The sequence below is a fragment of the Oryctolagus cuniculus genome, chromosome 4 (genome assembly GCF_964237555.1).
Source record: "Oryctolagus cuniculus chromosome 4, mOryCun1.1, whole genome shotgun sequence".
NCBI lineage: Eukaryota > Metazoa > Chordata > Mammalia > Lagomorpha > Leporidae > Oryctolagus > Oryctolagus cuniculus.
In genome coordinates this window covers 94,324,667-94,346,768 of record NC_091435.1, presented here as the reverse complement: position 1 = coordinate 94,346,768, position 22,102 = coordinate 94,324,667, and the positions used below count along the sequence as shown (strand labels likewise).

At 56.6% G+C, this 22,102-nt stretch overlaps 1 long non-coding RNA gene across 1 annotated transcript; it reads left to right on the top strand.

Annotated features, from left to right (window-relative positions):
* The first annotated feature begins 12,475 nt into the window (after nucleotides 1-12,475).
* On the top strand, nucleotides 12,476-15,811 carry LOC127482800 (uncharacterized). The gene is made up of 3 exons (XR_007908653.2): nucleotides 12,476-12,666; nucleotides 14,917-15,167; nucleotides 15,371-15,811. It is a non-coding gene; the product is annotated as an uncharacterized lncRNA (long non-coding RNA).
* Nucleotides 15,812-22,102: the final 6,291 nt, after the last annotated feature.

Below are 22,102 nucleotides of genomic sequence, written 5' to 3'. Positions count from 1 at the left end.
AATGCAAGGTGTAATTGTTGGTGCTGTTATGTAACTGGGTACAAGTATTGCTGACAACCCTGCAGACACACATGTCTCTTTTCTCTCCAGAGGTCAAGGGCTGTTCACGGGGCTCTTCTTCATGAATAATTTCCGAACACCTCCTCCTGCTTACGTGTGGGCCCCGCTCCAGAAGGCAGCACCGGTCCACTGCTACCTGAAATGGACCTTGAGTCAGATCCTGCAGAAGCCAGAGGGAGGGCCCAGCAGCACAAGGGAGATGATTCAACATTTCTCAGTGGGGAAGGTGCTGGAGTCTCAGGCAGGGAAAGGTAGGAGAGCCGAGGTGGGACTTCCTGGACACAGAGGACTGTGATGGCTCATCCCTCTAATCCCTCCAAATCCCGGGCCCCCTCCCATCCTTGGCTAAGTTCTAGTCCCACTGCCTAGATGTCTAACCGTGCAGCCCGGGTGACTCGCCAACCTGTGACTGCAAAAGTCGCTGGACTTCTTTCATTTTCCCCATCTGTAAAATGGGTCTAATAGTCTCTGAACTGCCTGCCTTGCGGTGCTGTCATGAGGGGCAGGATCCCACAGGCTGAGACCTGAGAATTCTTGACAGCTACACAGCATCGTACCAAGGAAAAGGCTTGTTTGAGTGAGTGTTCTTTTTTAAAGATTTATTTATTTATTTAAAGGACAGAATTACAGAGAGAGACAGATAGAGAGACAGGGGCAGAGAGAGATCTTCCATCCGTTGGTTCACTCCCTAAATGGTTGCAATGGCTGGAGCTAGGCCAATCTGAAGTCAGGAGCCAGGAGCTTCTTCTGGGTCTCCCACGTGGCTGCAGGGGTCCAAGCATTTGGGCCACCTTCCACGGCTTTCCCAGGCACATCAGCAGGGTGGTGGAACAGAAGTGGAGCAGTGGCGCCCATATGGGATGTTGGCATTGACCTGCTATGCCACGGTGCTGGCCCTGTGAGCGAGTGTTCTGAGTTGATTTCCCACCTGGCTATGGTGGTGGTGGTGGTGGGTAGGGGCTGCTCTGCAGTGGCTGTGAGAGCAGACATAGGAGGATCCCAGGAAGCCAGACCCATAGTTCCAAAGCTGGGTAGAAAGTGTCTGCTGAACGTAGGTTTGGAGTACCTCGGTGTTCTGAGCGCTCACCTCTCCTCCCAACCAAAGGAAAAAAAAACAGACCAGAAAAATACACCAGTGTTCATCAGCCTGCCCTCGGCTGGAGCGCCCTCTCCAGATGGGCTCCTTAGGCTGGCCTGGGACAGTGGTGCCCACCCCCCAAGATTAACAGACAGTATGGCTGGGAGAGGCGTCCCCTTCTAATTAGGGAGTAGTCAGTCGTAGCTGAGCTACCAGGAGGCTGCAAGTGCCCTTCCCCAGCGCACCTGCCCTGAGCAGAGAAAGAAAGGAGGCCATGGAAGAGGGACCACCCAGGTGGGGACAGTGCCCAGTGCCCCCGGGCGGCAGGCATCCAGCAGGGCCAACCACAAGGGCAGAGGCAGGGTGTTGCTTGGATCCCCTGCTTGCAGCAGGGTGGCAGAGACGGGTGAGAGTCACCCAGGGGCGGTGACCCAGGGAGTGCTCATGCGGCCGTGACCCCTTCCCTGATTCCTTCCAAGCACCGCAGCCCGCTCAGGGGGCTGGGCCTGGGGGACGGACTGGTGAGCCTCAAAGCCTGGAAGTCAAGGTGACTCCTCTACGCGCACAGAGTTTACTTCAGACACTGCTTACCGTGTCCCTGGCCCCCACTGTTGCATTTTTTCCAGCCTCAAATGGTTTCTTAACTCATCATCCTGTCCCTGCAAGCAGACCCCACCACACTGGCAAACTCCAGCCGGGTGGACTGGCTCATGGTGACCGCTTCATGCAGTGGTCTTCTGCAGCCACACTCTCCATCTTTGGTGTAGTGGTCACAAACACAAACGCTGAGCGACACCACTTGGGTTCAAGCCCAGGCTTACCACTCACCAGCCATGCACCACTGGACAGGGTATTTTACTTGCCTGGGCCTCTCTCTTTTCCATCTCTATTTGTGCACAACAGTAGGACCTATCTCATAGCCTTGTTCTAAGAATTAAGTGACACAGCAGGTTAGGCCACCTGTGACACCAACATATCATGTGGACACTGGTTTGAGTTCAGCTGCTCCACTTTGATCCAGCTCCTCCTAATGCTCCTGGGAAAGCAGCGGATGATGGTCCAAGTGCTTGGGCCCCTCATCCACATGGGAGACCTGGATAGAGTTCCAGGTTCCTGGCTTCGGCCTGGCCTAGCCCTGGCCACTGTACCACTGTAGTCAGCTGGGGAATGAACCAATACATAGAAGATCTCTCTCTCTCTCTCTCTCTCTCTCTCTCTCTCTCTCTCTCTCTCTCTCTCCCTCCCTCCCTCCCTCCTTCTCTATGTCTTTCCCTCTCTTTCTCTGTAACTCTGTCTTTAAAAAAAAAAATACATCTTTAAAGCAAGCAAACAGGGGCCAGCACTGTGGAGTAGTGGGTAAAGCTGCCACCTGTAGCAGCATCATCCCATATGAGTCCCAGCTGCCTCATTTCCCATCCAGCTCCCTGCTAATGCACCTGGAAAAGCAGCAGAGGATGGCCCAAGTGCCTAGGCCCTTGCATCCATGTGGGAGACTCGGATGAAGCGCCTGGCTCCTGGCTTCAGATAGACCCAGCTCCAACCCTTGAGGCCATTTGGGGAGCGAACCAGCAGATGGAAGACCTCTCTCTCTGAAACTCTGCCTTTCAAATAAATAACTAACTCTTATTTAAAAAACCAAGCAAACAAGGCCAGCACCGTGGCTCACTAGGCTAATCCTTGGACTGCAGCGCCGGCACCTCAGGTTCTAGTCCCAGTCAGGGCACCAGATTCTGTCCCGGTTGCTCCTCTTCCAGTCCAGCTCTCTGTTGTGGCCCAGGAAGGCAGTGGAGGATGGCCCAGGTGCTTGGGCCCTGAACCCGCATGGGAGACCAGGAGGAAGCACCTGGCTCCTGCCTTTGGATCGGCGCAACGTGCCAGCCGTAGTTAGGCACTTGGGGGATGAACCAATGGAAAAAGGAAGACCTTTCTCTCTGTCTCTCTTTTTCTCACTGTCTAACTCTGCCTATCAAAAAAAAAAAAAAAAAGTAAACAAAAATAATTACATTCATTGGGGCAGGTGTTTGGTGCAGTGGCTAAGGCACTGCTTGGGATGCCAGTATCCCATATCAGAGTGCCTCGGTTTGAGTCTCAATTCCACTTCTGATTTCAGCTTCCTGTGCACTCTGGGGGTGGGACAAGGGCATCACTGGTGGTCCAAGTACTTAGGCCCCTGCCATCCACATGGGAGCCCAAGATTGGGTTCCAGGGTCCTGGCTGCTGGCCATTGTGGGCATCTAGGAGTCAACTAGCAGATGGAAGAGCAACTTCTGTCTCTACCTTTCAAATAAATAAATACATAAACTTTAAAAAAGAATTAAATGTATTAATAAAATGCTTAGCACAGTACTTGCCACCAATGAGCACTACATCTATGTTGGTTCCTTTTGAAAAGCTCCCCTACCATGAGGTGCTGAAGATCTGGTGTGTTTTTTTTTTAAGATTTATTTATTTATTTGAAAGTCAGAGTTACACAGAGAGAGAAGGAGAGGGAGAGAGAGAGAGAGAGGTAGAGGTCTTCAATCCGCTGGTTCACTCCCCAATTGGCCTCAAGGGTTAGAGCTGTGCCGATCCAAAGCCAGGAGCTTCTTCTGGTCTCCCATGAGGATGCAGGGGCCCAAGGACTTGGGCCATGTTCTACTGCTTTCCCAGGCCACAGCAGAGAGCTGGATCAGAAGTGGAGCAGCTAGGACTTGAACTGACGCCCATATGAGTTGCTGGCACTGCAGACGGCGGCTTTACCCGTTATACCACAGCGCCAGCCCCATGACCTTCTTACTTGTAAAATGAGGTGAGCACCCCTTCCTCACAGATCAGGTAAGTGAAATCGGGGGTTCCTGAGGCCTGGACCATGCCGGGGCAGTGCTGGCACATAGCAGGTGTTGATGGTAGCCCTGTGCCTCCTCTCCACCTTGCTCCGCTGCACGGTCTTCCACGTGTCGTCCGGTCCCTCTATCTCCTGCAGCCTCGGCTGGTTCACTGTGTGTATGTTCCAGAGTTCTGAGCGGGTGTTGGTTTCCTGGGCTTTAGCTGTTTGCCTGAGGCTCTGCAAGGCCCCGGGGATGACTCAGGCTGAATCCTGGCTCTGAGTAGCTCACAGGGGCCCACCCGTGTGGGTCACTCCATGGTGTCGTGGCAGTCGTCACGGTGCGGGCATGTAGGCAAGGCGCTCAGAACACGACATGAGGAGTGACCAACTCCTTATGCTCCAGTTCATCTCGCAGCATTGATGGGGCCCACGTTGTGTGCTGAGTGCTGTGCTGGGCACTGGGGACTCAGGATGGGGAAGGCAGTGCCCCCTTCCTCAAGGAGCGCAGGGCCTGGTGCAAAGGACAGACAGGAGGTGAGGCTTACATCAGTGGACACTTCGCTGTGCCCAGGACTGTCATACAAGACAGGACCAGCTAAGCGTCAGAGGTAAGGAAGACTTCCTGGAGGAGGTGGCACCTAAGACATGATGGGCAAGTAGGAATTGGCTAACCAGAGGAAGACTAGCAGGTCTCTTCAGTTGGAGGGGAGCTGCTGGTGCCAAATCGGGGAGCAGTGAGGTCAAGTATATGGCTCAGGGTGCTCTAAGAGCTTCTGTATGGTTGGGCTTACACAGGAGGCTCAGTGCCTGCAGCAATCCCACCTCCCCCCCATCAGACACCTCGGACCCAGCTCTGGAAGCCTCCAGGACCCTCCAGGACCCAGCTGCTGCCCTCTGTCGGACAAGGGCACTGAGCAGAGTGCAGGCTTAGCCTTGAGTCGCAGTGGCTTCCAGGAAAGAGCCTGCCTGCCTGGCCACAGGCCCCCTAGTCCAGCACCTCTGCTCACCTACATACTCCCAGGTCCTGCTCCTGCTAAAGTGGCCAAAGTGAAGCCCCCCCCAACCTTCCTGGAGGTGCACCCTGCAGCCAGCAAGCCGCCAAGGCTCCCTGCGCATCTCACACTCTCCGAGGGCCGTGCGTGCGCAGTCGCCAGGCTCATGGGCACACACATGCACGCTCACACACCTCAGCCACACATCCACTCCTAGACACTGCGCTCTCACACCAGAAGGGCCCAGTTTGCTTCTGCTCCCCCTGCCCTGTTGGGAGAAGTGGCCTGGCAGACGGTTCTTGATCCCCAACACCAGCATGTCTCACTGAGAGGGTACCAAAGGGTTAAGACAGAACATTTCCAAGGAGTTTGCCTCTTAATCAACACAGTTAATTCTTTTCCTTTTACAAACATAAATTCTTGGCAGTCAGTAACCAAGAAAGAAAGGGGTAAGAAAAAAACCTTAACCCAACATTAGTCAAATCTTTGCCTCTTCCTACTTTTTCTTTTTTTCAAGTTAAGACCCAGGGGAATTCAAAGCAATGAGAGAAATCCCAGCCCAGATGGAATGTTTTTGCTAATATACGTCTGCAAGTTATTTAAATGTATGTTTAAGTGTGTGTGAGAGAGAGAGAGAGAGGGAGAGAAAATGTGAGAGCAAGCAAGCCTGGCTGAGCGGTGTGTGTGTGCGCACGTGTGTGTGCATGTGTGTTCACGTGTGTGTGTGTGCATGACCAGAGCACACAGCAGGACAGAGCGGCCACCAGAATTCCTGCCTGTGCCCCAGCTGTCCTCCAGCCCTGGTTTTCCTGTCTAGACTTGGAGCAGAACAAGGCCATTGCCCAGGACTGTCCTTGTCCTTCAACCTAGGGTCTCTGAGACAATAACCCCTGCCCCTCAGCCCCAGGACAGCCTCCATGACACATTCTGCTAATGACAACCCTCAGCACACCCTCTGTCCTCCTTTCCTGCTTAGACAGAGGTTTGAGGCCGGAGTTTCCAGGCCTGGAGGAGAGGGACAGCTGAGAGGACAGAGCCCTACCTCACACCGCACACTCACCCTCTGCCCAACCATGGTCAGCCTGGCTTTGAAATCGGGCTCAAACTCTTCCTGGTCTCTTGCTGTGGCCTCTCAGAATGCTATTCAGAGTCCTGTGCTTTCTCCCAAGTCCCTGCTACGGGCTGACCCCTCACCCACAGATCCCACTCAGGCCCTGTGGCCCTTCCCCCAGGAGCACCCCCTGCTGGGCTCAGGGTGCAGCCGTCTAGCACACATTCCCCTTAGCGCCCCACCTGTTCTCTCCTGGCTTTCATTCTTTTCATCTTTCCTCTGAAATTGCTCCTCTGGCCCTGTAATCAGCTGTGTGGGTTCCAACTTCCTGATTTCCACCGGGAGATTAAGTAGCTTTCTCCATCCAAAGGCACTCTGGATGCCTGGGCCACCCCCTGGGCTGGCTGGACCCCTGTCTGGCGAGGGGGGCTGCTGTCACTCTTGTGAGCCAGGTCCACCCTGAGTCCTGGGTCTTCTACATGGAACTCTCTGTGCCCTGCCGCCCCCACGCCCCCACCCCTGAGATTCTGAGTCTCCCCATAGGTCCCACTCACACAGAGGGCTCTCAGCCTGTGGCTCCAGCCAAGCCCAGGCCTGGCATCCATGACTTCCTCTACCCCCAGCTCCTGGGGGAAGGGTGGGGGTGGGGCAGGCAGTGTGCTGGGGGCTGGGCTCCACAGAACACGCAGCCTGCTTGCTGCACCCCTGCGCCCTGCTTCTCCGCTGGCCTCCGGGCCCCTTCCACCCACTCTTGCCCTCAGAGGGCAAGAAAAGCTTTCCTTTTCTGGGAACGCGGCTGTCGGCTGTCGGCCATCGGCCCCGGTGGGGGACAGGCGAGGCTTCACCGCTGCCAGCTCTCTGAGTCTGAGCCCACTCGGCTCACCGGCTGGGGGTGGCACAAAACAGGGTCGAGCTCTGGGACTGAGGAGGGGCAGGGACCGGGGAGGGCGACAGAGAGGAGCATCCAGGGCAGCGGGAGATGAGTCTTGGCTCCTACGCCCGTCTGAGCGTGTGCCTTGCTACGGAGCCGGGGGCTGTGGGATCTCGGATCAGACTCCCAGCCTGGAAGACACAGCTGCCCACAAAGGAGCGTCTGAGGCAGAAGGAGAGGCCGCGTCCTGGAAGTGCCACGACGAGGGCTCTGGCTGCTCTCAGGAATGGCCGCGTCCTGATTTCCCAAGGCCAGAGATGCTGGCAGGACGTTCGCTGCTTCTTGGTCCGAGAGCTTCAGGAGGGCCACGAATCTCCTGGCTTTGTGTGGATGCGGCATCCTCCCAGGGAGCGCTCACAGCCTTACTCTTGCTCTTGGAAGGGTCTCTCACCCCACAAAGTTAAAAACCACAGAACAAGGGGCCAGCGCTGTGGCGCAGTGGGTAAAGATGTTTCCTGCAATGACGGCATCCCATATGGGTGTCAGTTCAAGTCCTGGCTGTTCCACTTCCGATCCAGCTCCCTGCTATTGGGAAAGCAGTGGAAGATGGCCCAAGTGCTTGGGCCCCTGCCACCCATGTGGGAGACCTGGGAGAAGCTCCTGGTTTCAGATCAGCTCAGCTCTGGCGGTTATAACTATCTGGAGGGTGAACCAGCAGATGGAAGATCTCTCTCTCTCTTTCTTGTTCTCTCTCTCTCTCTCTGTAACTCTGACTTTAAATAAATAAATAAATCTTGAAGGGAAAAAATAACACTGGACAAGAGCTTACCATGAAAATGATCTTGAGGATGACAAGAGTGACCCAAAGGACAGGGCCATGGTGGAGCCAGAAGACCTCTGGCTGAGACAGGTGCATGGATCAGACTCAGACCAGGGCATGTGTGGTGTGAGGGCTGTTGCAAGGAGGACAGGGGTCCATAGAGACCACTTCTCAAGGCAGGTCTCTCCTGTGATGCACCTCCACTGGGCCCAAGTGGCTGGCCAGCTCTCTCTCCCGGATGCTGGCAGGGCTGGGGGGGGGGGGCGGGGCAGACAGCTGGGATGAGAGGGGCACGAGAGGGTCAGGGGCTGTGGCTTTCACATGGTGTCTGAAGTTCATCTGTCTCGGCGTGAAAATAGTGGGGAGCCCCAGGGCCAGAGCGACGGGGGTTTGGAGGAAAGCAGGGGTGCCCCGTGGGAGGCCCTTTAACCTGTGCCATCATTCTGGGTCAAGCGCCCACTCCTGTGCAAGGACAGAGTCGGGTGGGCTGGAGGGTCTCTGTGCGCCCCCCCTGGTGTGGCCACCGTATGTATATTGAGATGCCCTCTCCTGTCCCCTCCCTGCAGCTCCTGTTGGGGAGGTGGAGATTACCCAACAGCCCTGGGTGGGGGGGTTCCCAGCCCTGCCCCTGGCTCCAGGGCCACCCACCCAGTCCTGCTCTGCCTTCCCCGCTCCCAGAAAGGGAAAGGCGCCTTCTCCACAGACAGGCCGTGGGACGGGAACGTCGGTTTTCCCCTTCTCTCCTGACTGTCAGCGGCTTGCTTCCAGGACGAGGAAGGCGGGCTCAGCAGGGGGTGAGAGGGGGATCCAGGCATAGAGGGTCCCTGCAAGGTTGGGGGCGCCCTCTCCTCGGGTCAGACCCCCTGCAGTTCTAGCGTGTTCTCTGTCAGCCCAACATGCGCCTGTGTGGTCTCTACACATGTGTGCGTGTGAAGAGAGATGTGTGTATAAATAGAGACAGGCCCGTGTAAAGGGGTGTGTGTGTGTGTGTGTGTGACAGAGCAGCCAGGGGCAGCTCGCCTGCGTCCCTGTAGCCTCGCCTGTCACTTCCGCCGGTGGCTCCTTTCTCCTCCTTCCCAACTCCCCAGCACTGAGCTGTCAGCATCACTCTTGCTCCCCACAGCCAGGCTGTTGCTGCGTTCCCACTGCTTCCTGTGCAGCCACTCCAAAATCTGTGCCTTTCTTGGTCTCCGCCCCCTCCCTCTCATCCCCCTCCTGGCGGCCCCAGCTCGCTCTGGCCCTGGCTCTGGCTCTGCTCTTCGCTTTTCGCTCTCTCTCACTCTGTGCTCTGTCCTTTGCTCCAGCCCCCTCGGTCTCCTGGATGGCATCAGCCCTCGGTCCCCACGGACCGCCGCCCCCCCCATCTCCGGCTGTCTCTTGGTTTCCTTGTGTTTGTCTCTCTCCGTCCTCTCTTTTCTGCCTCTGCCTCCGCAGATAGCACAGCCAGGAACTCTCCCTTGGGAAAGAGCATCTCTGACCCTTTTTCTAACCTCACTGTCAAGTTTGCTTCTCACCTGGCCGGGGCTCCACCTCCCCAGACCTGAGAGTGGGGCGGGGAAGCCATGGGCCTGGGGAAGACAGCTGTGCCCAGGAACCAGGGATGCAGGCCTGCCTCTTCTGGAAACAAGTGGCAGCCTGGGCTCATTTGCATGTGGGGTCTCTTTTACATAAATCTGCATGTCAAGCTAGAGGCCCTGGAGCCAGGTAATGCAAAATGATGCAAAATAAATTAATCAGCAGGCCCTGCTGCAGGTGTCTGATCTTCCAACTGAGGAACAAACCCAGATGAGCTAGCATCCTTCGTGTGTGTGTGTGTGTGTGTGTGTGTGCAAGCGCGTGCACGCTGTGGTGCAGGGAGAGCCCAGGGCTCTGGCTTGGAGCCGGCAGGCAGCTGTTCTGCCCCAGGCTGTGGGTGGCCCGAGGGGCAGCCTGCTCCAGAGAGGATGAGCCCCTGTGGCTGGAGAGGGCTATGAAGGTTGCCAGCCGGGAAGAGGGGTGTCCAGTGGGGAAACTGAGGTGCGGCGGGTGGAGGAGGAGCTCTCCCAGGGCTACTCAGCCCCCGAGGATGGTACAGTCCAGATCAGAAGCGAGCGCACTGGCTCTCAGCAGATCCACCTCCTGCTCCCCCCTGCTGGCTGGCGGTGGGGGAATTTCATGGCTCTGTTTGAGGGTCGCCAGTGACTCTGGGGATCCGGGATGAGCATCTGCCCTTGCTCTAACCACCATGGCTGCCAGCCCTTCTGCCCGACAGGGGGCCCTGCAGGCGGGGAAGAAGGCTGGGGGCTTTCCGGCTTCGGGGAAGTGTGACTGCTTGGCTCCCCCTTGGATTGGGAGACGGTTCCAGAAGCCTCAGCACTTCCACAGGATGGGGGGACGGGAGCCCCCCCAGACACAGCCTGGGGTTGATGTACCGGGGACCCCAGTGCACTGGCCATGTGCTCACACTGCTCTGCCTCTCCTCTGCTGTGGGCGGCACTAGGAGCCATGCATGTGGTGTGTGGTACTGGCCGTCTCAGGGGCAGGTCGGCTGGGGTTCCCTGCAGGAGCTGCAGATTGAGCCAGGCCAACCCTTCCCAGCTGAGCTGTGCAGCCCAGTGTGAGACACCTGGCCTCTCTGAGCCTGGTTTTCTCATCAGCAAATTAGGGGTGGGGAGAGTTCCCGTGGGGCCTGAATGAGAGACCAAGCATGCATAGCCCCCTGCACCAGGCCAGCACAACACACGCCTTTGTGAACGGCGGTGGCAGCCATCAGTATCACTCCTGCAAAGGGAGATGCCCCAGCCAGGCCAGCCTGGGCCAGAGGGAGGGGGTAGGAGGCTGAGTAGGTCTTCGTGGAGCCTCTCTCTGGCCACCTTCCGCGCCCACCCCTCACCAGCACCCCACGTTGGCACTGCAAGGTGTCCGGCACGTAACAAATCTTCCCAGGCAGACAAATCGATTAATTCACAGGCTTTTATTGGGGTTCTGCTCCCGGGCGAGGTTCCATGATCCCAACAGAGCAACAAAGCGGGGGGCCGGGGAAGTGGCGCGTCAGAGATTGGGAGTGCTCCTTTTATAGATTCAGGGCATGGGGGTTAAAGGTTGAGGCGGGTCTGATCCTCATTGGTTGACCTTTAGGCACCCGCGGGGACCTTGACAAGGACTTTTCTTCCCCGCAAGTACAGGTAGGGACTCTCCATTCCCAAAAGTATAGGCCTTCCTCCTTGCGGATCCCAAAGCTACCAGGCACCAAGAGGGAATGTTGTAAGACACGAACGCGGGGGTGCTGTAGAGAGCTCCTAGAACAGTGGAATGAAGGTAATGTGCAGTGGGGCGAACTTCTTCCTCGCTTCAACTCCTCCTGGCCCCCTATTGTGCTTCCGATAAAGCCCGGAGCGCCTGGCTACGCCCTCACCAGCCTTTGGAACCTGACTCCTGCTCCTCTTTCTCTCCTCCTGGGACCTCAGGGAGGTGGCGTGGACCTGCCCACTGCCACGCCGCCTGGGCGTGCTGGCGCCTGTCTCCAGGCCCCTGCACAGCTGCCTCCTGGCTGCAGTTCCTCACCCCTCTGCTCCCTCCTGAGCCGTCCACCTCTCGTGGCTGAGGGTGGAAAGGGAAGGGTGCACAGGGCTGTGTGTCCAGCAGGTTTTGTCTGAGAGGCCGCAGCAGGAGGGAAGCCCTCCCGTCCACGGGTCCAAGCTCTCCTTTGGCAGAGGAGAGACCCCAAGAGCCTGTCTCCTCTCGGCACACACGCCCAGGAGGAAAGGCAGAACAGCGACCCCTCCTTGTAGTGAGTCTCTCCCAGGAGAATGAACCTACAGAAAAGACCTGGGGGTGTGCAGGAAGCTAGGCGAGCCCCTGGACCAGACCCCTGGGCTATAAGCATTTGGAGGAAGAGACTGCTTCATAGCTCCCCTCCATAGCCCCAGAGGGGTCACTGCCTCTTTTTACCTCTTCCTGAGACACCGGCTGCCTCAAAGCCACAGAAGCAGGACCTGAGACCAGAGAACTGGGGCTGAAGCTGGGAAGCCGCCAACTGGGGAGCAGCCAGGGGAGGACCAGTCAGGGCCCCCACGGTCCTGTAAAAAGCACACAGGTCCCAGAATCAGGAGACCTGGGTTTGAGTCCCGCTTCCTGGCTAAGCCAAGGGGCTTGTCACTTCCCCTCTCAGACCCTCGGTCTCCTCAGCTGTACAATGGGGGTGACAACAGCTCTGTTCCGGCCAGGTCCCTGTGAGGTCCTGTGAGGCGACAGACGTGGAAGTGCCTGGAAAACAGATGGACATCCAAACACGTGCCCACGCATGGGACGGACGGGCCCAGGGAGCACGTGAGCCGGAACCAGGCTCCAGTGCCCGGAGTCAGCCACGGAGGCACCCCTCTGCCCTTGCTCGCACTGTGCCTAATCTGCTCCGGCTGAAAGGTGTTGGGCTGATAAATATTTGTTCCTGATGGCCAGACTTGCATGCGTTTTATCAGCCTGGCTGATAAGATAATCCTGGCCTGCTGGGTGAGGGCTGGCACCTGGTGTTCTGTGTGCAGGTCACCTCTCAGGCCCAACTCTGGATACCTAGCAGGTCAATGCGTGGGCTGCAGGGGCCAGGGGCGGCTCAATTCATTCCCTTTGTCTCTGGATCTGATGTCAGAGCCCAAGTTAACACCTTTCCTGCCAGTTGGCCACTGTCTCCACCAAGCTCAGAACCAAACCGGTTAGGAAAAGCCCCGAGGCGAGCGCCCTTCTCCTTTAACGAGCTCAAACTCTCCAGATCTATTTCAGCCCTCTGAAAAGCGAAACCCAGGAAGGCAGCATCCCCCCAGGCAGACAGGAGAGGTGTGTGGAATTAATATTCCATCTCGATTTTTCCTGTGTAATTTAATAAGTTGACTAAGCTTATCAGAGGCACACAAGCTGCTTTTAGCTATGGGGAGAGCCCCACTCACGAAGCCGCCTCACTTTTCCAACCGACAAAGCTCACATTAGAGCGGTTGACCGGTCAAGCAGGCCACGAGGTGAGGCCGGGGGTAGGGGGTGGCTGGGGGGTGGTGGTGGTGGTGGTGGTGGTGTTGGGGTGGGGTAAGAAGCTGGGCCCGGCTCGCCTTGCAGGCCTGGACTGACTGCACCTGCCCTCCTGGCCTCTGATTCTGGAGCCCCAGGAGGGCCCGATTGCCTCGGGCTTTTTCTGGACCGGTTCTGGGGATAGCCCTGGCCTTGAACCTCCAAGAAGAAAAGCACCCCCTGGGCCAGCAGGTCCCGACCCCCTGCAGACTCGCCCCTTCCTCTGCCCCTCCTCCACCACTGCCTCTGGCCCGAGCCCAATCCCAGGGCTGCTTCTCTCTGCAACCACAGAGCTCTCAAGCAATCACTCTCACAAAAAGAAAATTCCCATAGAAAACTCGAGACTCCCTGCAAGGGAATCCGTGGAACCCCTATGGGGAACACCACTCCGGGCGTTCTCCTCTTTTTGAGCATCTACTGAGCTTCTGGTTGTCTCTGGAACGAGCACTTGGTGGGCGGGGGGACGACACTAACACAGATTTCCTCCTATAACGGCTAGAAGAAGAGAGTTCAGAGATCACCTAATTCTCCCTTCTAGAGGTGGGTAGACTGAGGTTCAAACAGGAAAAATGACCTGGGTGATGGGTTCTTTTTTTTAAAAAATGATTTATTTTATTTATTTGAAAGTCAGAGTTACACAGAGAGAGAAGGAGAGGCAGAGAGAGAGAGAAAGAGAGAGAGAGAAAGAGGTCTTCCATCCGCTGGTTCACTCCCCAATTGGCCACAACGGCCAGAGCTGAGCTGATCCGAAGCCGGGAGCCAGGAGCTTCTTCTGGGTTTCCCATGTGGGTGCAGGGGCCCAAAGACTTGGGCCATGTTCTACTGCTTTCCCAGGCCACAGCAGAGAGCTGGATTGGAAGTAGAGCAGCTGGGACTCGAACCGGTGCCCATTTGGGATGCTGGTGCTGCAGGTAGTGGCTTTACCCGCTACACCACAGCACCGGCCCTGGGGTGATGGGTTCTAATAACTGAGCAGGGTCCGTGGGACTCTGGAGGAAAAGGAAGGCAGACACTGAGAGAGCAGTGCCCCTGTGCTACAGGGTGAGTGGGCCCCCGTGCCTGCCCTCGGTGTCTCTCTGTGACCTGGTTAGAGTGCCCATGCCTTTAATTCGTGCCCATCCCTTTAACAGCCAAGCCAACTCCTTCTGTGCACTCCTGTAGCTAGAGGTGGTCCGGCATGTCATAGTGGTTGAACACAGGGAGTCTCACCAGAGTTCAAATCTTGGCTCCACCCCATAGCATCTGTGTGATTCAATCAAGCTTTTGACCTTCTAGTGGGGGCTGGTGCTGTGGCGCAGTGGGTTAAGCCGCCCTCTGCAGTGCTGGTGTCCCCATGGGCACCGGTTCGAGTCTTGGCTGCTCCACTTCCAATCTGGCTCCCTGCTAATGCACCTGGGAAAGCAGTAGAGGATAGCCCAGGTCCTTGGGCCCCTGCACCCACATGGCAGACCTGGATGAAGCTCCTGTCTCCTGGTTTCAGTCCAGCCCATCCTGCTGCAACCATCTGGGGAGTGAACCAGTGGATGGAAGACTCTCTCTGCCTCTGCCTCTCCATCTCCTGCCTTTCAAATAAATGAATGTTGAAACAACAAAACAAAACAAAACAAAACAAAAACCCTTGTGCCTCAGTTTCACGCTCTGTAGGTTGGGGGTGACAGTGACCGACTCATAGCATTGAGACATGAGATAAGGCACACAGTGTGCCGACACGTGTGACAGCAGAAATAGTCTCCGTGCAGGCAAGGACTTCATTACGTGCCTTGCAGTACCCTGTGGGGCAGGAGCAGCAGCCGTGAGGACAGAGAGCGATGAGAGCCACCCGCGGCTCTCGCCTCCAAGCCTTTCCTTCTGGATGACTGTGAAGTTGCTGCTCGCTCTCCTGCGTTCACCTTTTCTTACCCGAGACTCCTTTCTCTTCTGGCCCAGTTTGCTGCCATATTTACTCTTTGCACAAACGAGCGCCTGTGCAACGCCTTCCCCTAACATGCACACGCGCGCCTGCGAATCCCCAGGCAGCTCTCTCTGCGTCTCTGCTTCAGCATTCAAGTTGCTGCTCCCCTTTCTCTACTTGCAATGCTGGCCACCCTCCCCAAATGTACTTTTTACAGCCTGGTAAGTCAGGGTGGTAAGAAAAAAAAAATCCCACCACGATGCTTTCTTTCTAAGGAAGGCTGTCCACTGCTTTTTGTTTTGTCTCGTTGAAGACAGAATGATGCAATCCCCTTCCACTCTGACAAATGGGGACCCTCAGCGCAGGAGGAAGCCGAGCCAAAGCCGGCCGGGAAGGGGTCAGAGACTTGCTGCAGATTTATGAAGCCCCCGCCCCCGAGCCCGGGCAGCTGGACAGCTCTGTCCTCCGTCCAGGCTTCCAGGCCTGCGCCACCCGCCCTCGTCTGAGTCACCTGGGTGGAGCTGGCAGTTTCTCATCTGCGCTGTCTGACCAGTTCCCAGAGCGGTGAGTGCCTTCTACCTTTGGGGACACCAGGGAGAAATACAAAAAGACTTGCCTCTTTTTCTCCACCCCTGGTGTAGGGGGGCTTTAATTTACTTGGAATCTGTGATCATCTGGGGTGATAGCGGTGGTGGGAAAATGCAGAGAAAGTTGATAAACTGGATTATAATGCAGCATCAGTAACTCAGTCATGCCAATGAACACAGGCCAGATCTGCAGCGCCGGCATCCCATATGGGCACCGGTTTGAGTCCCAGCTGCTCCACTTCCTATCCAGCTCCCTGCTAATGTGTCTGAGAAACCAGCGGAGGATGGCTCAAGTGCTTGGACCGCTGCACCCATGTGGAAGGCCCAGAGGAAGCTCCTGGCTCCTGGCTTTGGCCTGGCCCAGCCCTGGCTGTTGCGGCCATCTGGGGAGTGAACCAGCAGATGGAAGATCTCTATCCGTGTCTCTCCTTCTCTTTCTCTCTGTAACTCTGCCTTCCAAATCAAATAAACAAATCCATAAAAACAAAAACAAACAAGCAAAAAACCCCACAGGTTCCTAAGCCTAAACCCAAAAGAATTTGGCCAAGGAGAATCTGCATGTGGTTGCTAATAAAAGATGATAATGATGAACGAACAAATAAAGCCTATGGCCTTTAGCAATCACCTGGAGGCTGCCAGAAACCGGATTGGTGTGACCGAAATAGACATCGTAAAGAGAAATAGCAAACGAGGTGAACTTGAGGGATGGGTTTGTGTGCGCCCTAAAACAAATCCCCTGGTTTTCATCTTCTTTGCCATGACTTCATGGAGCAAAGTCTCAATTTACCAAGTTAACGGCAGCGCTGGCTCCGTGCACTTGAGCGGTTCCCGTCCTTGGAGGTTGGCCCCTTCTGCGTATCTGCTCGCAGGTCTGACTTGGCCCAGAGCCTGAGGCTGGGTTCGGGGCCAGCACCCCTGCAATCAGGGAGGCCAGCTGAGGTGGTAGACTTGCTGGGGCTGCAGTGGCGCGGGCAGGAGGCTGGGGCAGGTCTTTCACCACCATCACAGGCCTTTGAGCGGAAGGGAGGTACCTACAGCCTGATGAATCGAGTCCTGGTGCACTGCTGGAGTAAGAAAGAGTTCTCGGCGGCATCAAGGCGAGAGCGTGGAGCCAGGCAGTCACAAAGCTGGGGACATCGTCGCCAGGGCCTGGCCCTTCTGCCAGAAGCTTGCCTCTGTCTGTAGGCACGGGAGCCACAGGAAAAGTATTGCCTGCTCTGAAGTTCATGTCTACTGCTCCATGACCTGGCTCTTTCTGTCCCAGCCACGGGCTCCCACTTGGTCCCAGGCCCTCCCCGGTCCCTCCTTTTGGCTTGTCCTACCTGGACTTGGCAGTGGGTTCCATTTCTGCTTCACGACTGTCCCGGGAATCCCCTAGTCTCAGTCCTCAAAGTCCAGCTCAGTCTCTGCAACTGCATCCAAATCAGGTGCCTGGGACACTGCAGCAGCTCAGTTTCCGGGCCTCAGTGGTGGGGACGAGAGGCTAAGAAGAGCAGGTCAGGGGCTGGCACTGTGGCAAAGCACGTAAAGCCACCTGCAACACCGGCACCCCATATGGGCTGCTCCACTTCCAATGCAGCTCCCTGCTAATGCGCCTGGGAAAGCAGTGGAAGATGGTCCAAGTGCTTGGGCCCCTGCACCCACATGGGAGACCTGGTGGCGTTCCAGGCTCTTGCCTTTGGTCTGGCTCAGCCCTGGTGGTTATTGTCATTTGGGGAGCAAACCAGTAGATGGAAGATTTCTCTCTTTGTCTCCCTCTCTCTCTGTCACTGTGTCCTTCAAATAAATAAAATAAATCTGTAACCAAACTCAAAAGAAAGAGCGGGTAGAAACAGTGAAGGAGAACACATTGAGTGAATGCTAGCAAGAGAGTTAAACACGCACTCCTTGTGGGCATGGGGTGAGGTGCTGGGCTTCTTACAAGGCCAAGGGCAAGAGTGGGGCATCAGATTGATTTCCCAGGCCCTTGGGGCTAACCTGAGCCTCCGTGCTGTGCCCTGCTGATCTGGCCTCCGTGCAAGCCTCTTGGCTCTCTGGGTGATGGCTGAGGAGCCGCAGAAAGGAATGGCAGCTCAAGCCGGGAGGAAGCTGTGTGCAGCAAGGTACCGGCGCTCTTCCTTCCTTCTGTCTGTCTCCCCCTCACACTGTGTCTCCGCTCCAGCCACGTCTTCTTCTCTACATCTGCAGGTCTTGATGCTAACAGTTTCCAGGCTTGTCTCCATGTGTGAGTCCTGTGTGTCTCCCCCAGGACGGATCCTGCCTCTGTTTCAAGGCACCCTCCATTTCACACCCTCAGTGCTTGTCAGCAGAGGGTGCCAAGGAAGCTATCAGACCTATGCACTGGGCACTATCAGTGTTTGCCTTCCTGCCTCAGCACGTCCCCGGTTGACGCAGGTGTGACACTGTTCAAGCGTCTGCCTGGCCACCCGGCCGCTCGCAGCCCCACCGGGCGCACGGTGACCAGCACCGCTATCGATCCAGACAGCGAACTTCCCCGGGGGAGGGGGGGTGTCCCTGGAGCCTGGCTTCATCTCCTCACCCCCACCCAACATCTCCTATTCAACGTTGGCAGTGATGGGTGACAACATGATTGGGAACACAGGTGGCATGTCTGGCAACCTTTCAGATGACACTAACTCAAGGAGAGACTCAGGAAGCAGGGTGGAAGAGGAAGATCACCAGCAGTCAGAAGGAAGTCTTACCCTTGGCTCAGTACCACCCAACCAAGCAACCAAGTGGGCAGAGAGAGAGAGGCTGCACAGCTGTGCCGCTTCGGAACTCGGAAGCTCTGAGCGCAAGCTCCATGTGAGCTCCGGGAAACCGAGGGACAGGTGGGTGGCGAGAGGCAGGGCAAGGAGGAGGTGGTCCTGTTCCCAGCATCGCTGAGCCCACCTGCATGTGCGCCACGCTTCTGCCACTTCCAGGTTAGCACAGTAAGACGAGAATCTGGACATGGAATGAATGAGGATACGAACGACCTCCAAGCTCTTTGGGAGGCTTTTGGGGTTGTCCTCCATGAAAGGGAGGAAGCTCTCCTCTCCCTAGCCCTGAAGGGCTGCTGGATTAGGTAATGAGTTCCCTGTCATCGGAGTTATTCAAGAAAAACACCATCCATCAGGGATGTTGCAGGCGAGTGCTCGTATTTGTCAGAGGACTGGACTGGATGGCCTTTAAAGACGGTTCCGACTCGGGCACGCTGTGACTCGGGAGGCGGCTGTTATAATTCATTACCCTATCCCCTACTTGGGACTACGGAGCTCTCTTCCATAAAGCAATGAAGCTGCTGAAGTGGGGCAGTGTTTCCCAGTTGTTTTCAGACTCAGTTTTAAAGTTCAGATAAAGAATGAAGACCTTGGGGCGGGTGTTGTGGCACAGCAGGTTAAGCTGTGGCTTAGGACCCCCGCTTCCCACACCAGAGTGCCTGCGCTCCAGCGCCCCCTCCGTCTCTGTTGCCAATCCACCTTCCTGCTAGTGCGGCTGGGGAGGCAGCAGATGGTTGCTGGGCTACTGGCTCCCTGCCACCCACGTGGGAGACCCGGATGGAGTTCCAGGCTCCTGGCTTCAGCCTGCCCCACCGTGGCTGTTGCAGGTGGGAGTGAAGCAGCGGGTGGAAAATCTGTCTCTCTCAACTTTCTCTCTCACTCTGTCTGTCACTCTGCCTTTCAAGTAAATAAGAAAAAAATGAACACATCACTGTTAAAAGAAGAACAAAAACACTGGAGTTGATTGCCTGTGTTCAAACCCTGGCTCTGTTGCGTATCAGCTGTGTGACTTCAGCAAGCCGCTCTGCTCTCCGGGCCTCACTTTCCCCACCTGTAGAATGGGGATAAGCGTAGTGCCTGCCTCATAGGGCTGCTCTGAGGGTTCACTCCATCAGCACTGGAGAAGCACTTGGAACACTGCCAGCACATAGTAAGTATGATCAAGGTGTCTGTTACCTAAAAATAACACAAAAACAGCTGAAAACAAAGGACAGACACAGTCTCCAGTGGTTTGACAAATGGCTCAAGGAGCTCCTCTTCCTGCCCCAACTCATCACCGGCCGCTCTGGCTATAAAATAGCCAAGACGTGCAAACGTGGCCCAGGCTCCCTGAGCTCTCGGGGCTGGTGGGGGGGGGGGGGGGAGGCTTCCTGCTGCTGGCGTGCGGCAACCTCTGGGAAGGCCTGTGTGCTCAATGGCACCAGCCCATCCCCGCCCCCTGCTGCCCCCCCACCCTCCGCTCTGATCCTGGAGCTGCTAGGAGGCTGGGCAGGGCTGCACTCTAATAAAGCCGCATGGGGGAGGGGGGTGCCAGAGCTTGTTAGATATACAAGCCCGTCCCGGGGAGCTTAATATCCTCTTACTGGAAAACCATTGTCCCAGCTTCTCGACAAATACCAACCGTCATTAATAAAAGCGCTAATAAAAGCATTTATTGCGCTCAGGCGATGGGCTCGCTTTTTCTAGCTCCGGGGCCTTGGCAGAGGCAGCTGTTGAGGATGAGGACTGGAAAAGCGGAGATTCCCACTGCACCCAGGAGCTCAGCCGGCGCCCCCAGCCCCAGCCCCAGCCCTCCATCCTTCCCGGCGGTCACCGCCAGTGAGACCGGTCGTCAAAGAGTGGGAGACTGGAGCAGGGAGCCCGCCGCGGGTTAAGCATCACACTCCCGGGTCATGGCTAATGGTGTGCGAGGGGGCTTCAAACAGCTCCTAGAAAATGGAACTGGAAGATATGTTTAGGGCCAGTGTGCTGGTGCAGCAAGTCGAGCCACCACTTACCCCATCAGAGAGGCATTGCCTATCAGAGCGCAGGCTCGAGTCCCACTTACTCTGCTTCTGATCCAGCTCCCTGTTAATGCGCCTGGCAAAGCAGTGGAAGATGCCCCAAGTGCTTGGGCCCCTGCACCCACGTGGGAGACCAGGTGGAGTTCTCGGCTCCTGGCTGTTGTGGCCATTTGGGGAGTGAGCCGTCAGATAGAAGATCTCTCTCTCTTTTCTCTGACATTCTGCCTTTCAGATAAATAAATAGGCCTTTTTTTTTTAAAAAAAAAAAAAAAAAAAGGAGGTAAGTTTAATTTGATTGAAACTGGCATGGTTTTCCCATCAGACATGAGCTTTCTTCAGAGAAAGTTGGCTGCTCTGTGCTTCTTTCATGAAGTTTAAGCTGCAAGCTCTTTATCCCCACCTTGCAGAGGGGGAGATGACGGCAGGGAGGGGCTCCCTCCAGCCTGTGACGTGTGGTGTTCTAGCCAGAGCCGGCTGCAATGCCGTGCGTGCTGCCTGCTCCCAACCCCGGCCCCGTTCTGATATGAAAAGAAAGGGTGAGGCTGGCTCCGGCTCCGTCCAGCCCCCCACAGGGGACCCGCGAGCGCTGTGATCACCACCGCTGCTTCTCTAAATTATTATTGTTGTTATTATAATAACCAGTGGGTAGAGTTGAGTGGGTGGAGGATGGCAGATAATTACCACGACCCCCAAATTAGCGCGTCGAGTCTTTACTTTTCCACGGCTGCTCCAAGATGAAAACGAGAGCTGGCCTCAGCGGAGCCCTGGGAAGAGCCCCAAATCTCACAGCAGGGAGAAGGCGATGGAGAAGGGCCAGGCCCCAAATGTCTCAGAAGCCAGATTTGGAGACCCTGGGCTCCTGGTCCGTGGATGGCCTGGTTGTTTGGGAGGTGGAAAGGGCATACATAGTTGAGCCAGCCTGGTTCAAATCCCGGCTCTGCTACTCTTTGGCTGTGTGACCTTGGGAAAGTTAACCGACTTCTCTGAATTTCACATAAAATGGGGGAAATCATCACCGTGACCCCATAGGGCGGTTGTAAGTGAGAGTTCGAGGACTGGCTGTGAGAACTCCAGGAATACGGGCTCTTTCCGCTCCTGGCCGAGAGATTCGAGGTCCAGTCACTCCCCTGCCATCAGAATGGCATCGGGAGAAAGAGCTCCGTTCTCAGGACTCCCTGGGGTCGGTTGGCCCCAGTCTCCCCTCTGTTTAAGACAAGGCAACCAAAGCCCTGCCCTGGGTTCCTCCCAGCCCCGAGGGCTGCCAGATGGATGGAGGAGATACAGCCCTGGGAGGAAAGGTGGGCGTTAATAACAGCACCCTGGGTCTCTGTTATTATTGTCATTACTCTGCCTCTGTCCAGTAAGCAGCGGGGACTCAGGTGACTCACTGTCTGCACGCCGCAGCCCAGCACCAGCCTGTTGGGACCTGCCTGCCTGCCAGGGCTCCCCCGCCCGGGAGGCCTCTGCCTCTCTCCCTGCTCCTGCCAGCAGCGCAGGGTCCCCCACTGCAGGGCGGGTAGACGGGACGAGTGTGTGTGTGTGTGTGTGTGTGTGCGTGCATGCATGCTTACATGGGCACAGGGCATTTGGAACTAGCGTGCCGGCAGCTTCAGAGTGAGCCCAGGGCAGGGCTGGGGGGAGCTGGGGTGCCTGGAGAGAGCCCTGGATTCCTTCCGCGTGGACCTGGCGTTGGCAGGGACCAGAGACTGAAGGGTTCAGGAAGGAGAAGCCTGGGTCTGATGCTGTGCCTGCCCTCCTGGGTAGGACGCCCTTCTCCAGGGTGCCGCCCCCCTGGCGCAGAGTGGTTCTCTCGCTCTGTAACCCAAACACCTGGGTCCTAAGACTGGGACAACTGCAGCGGACAGGAAAAGTGGACTGGGGCGCTCTGGCAGCCGGAGCTGGCAACCGTGGCTGGAACAATGGTGACTCACCGCTCACACCCCTGCAGTTTCGTGGTGAGGACACAGCTCATCATAGCTGGTGTTCGGGGAGGAAGAAGGACGTTGCCACAAGCTCCATGACAGGCAGTGCCCCTCCTCCTCCATAAGGGCCACGCGGGGAGGAGCCCCTGCATCCCCCAGGATTGGCCCTGCCTGGAGAGGCGCACGCCCCCGGGACGTAGGGCTGTTCAGGTCGGCTGACTTCTT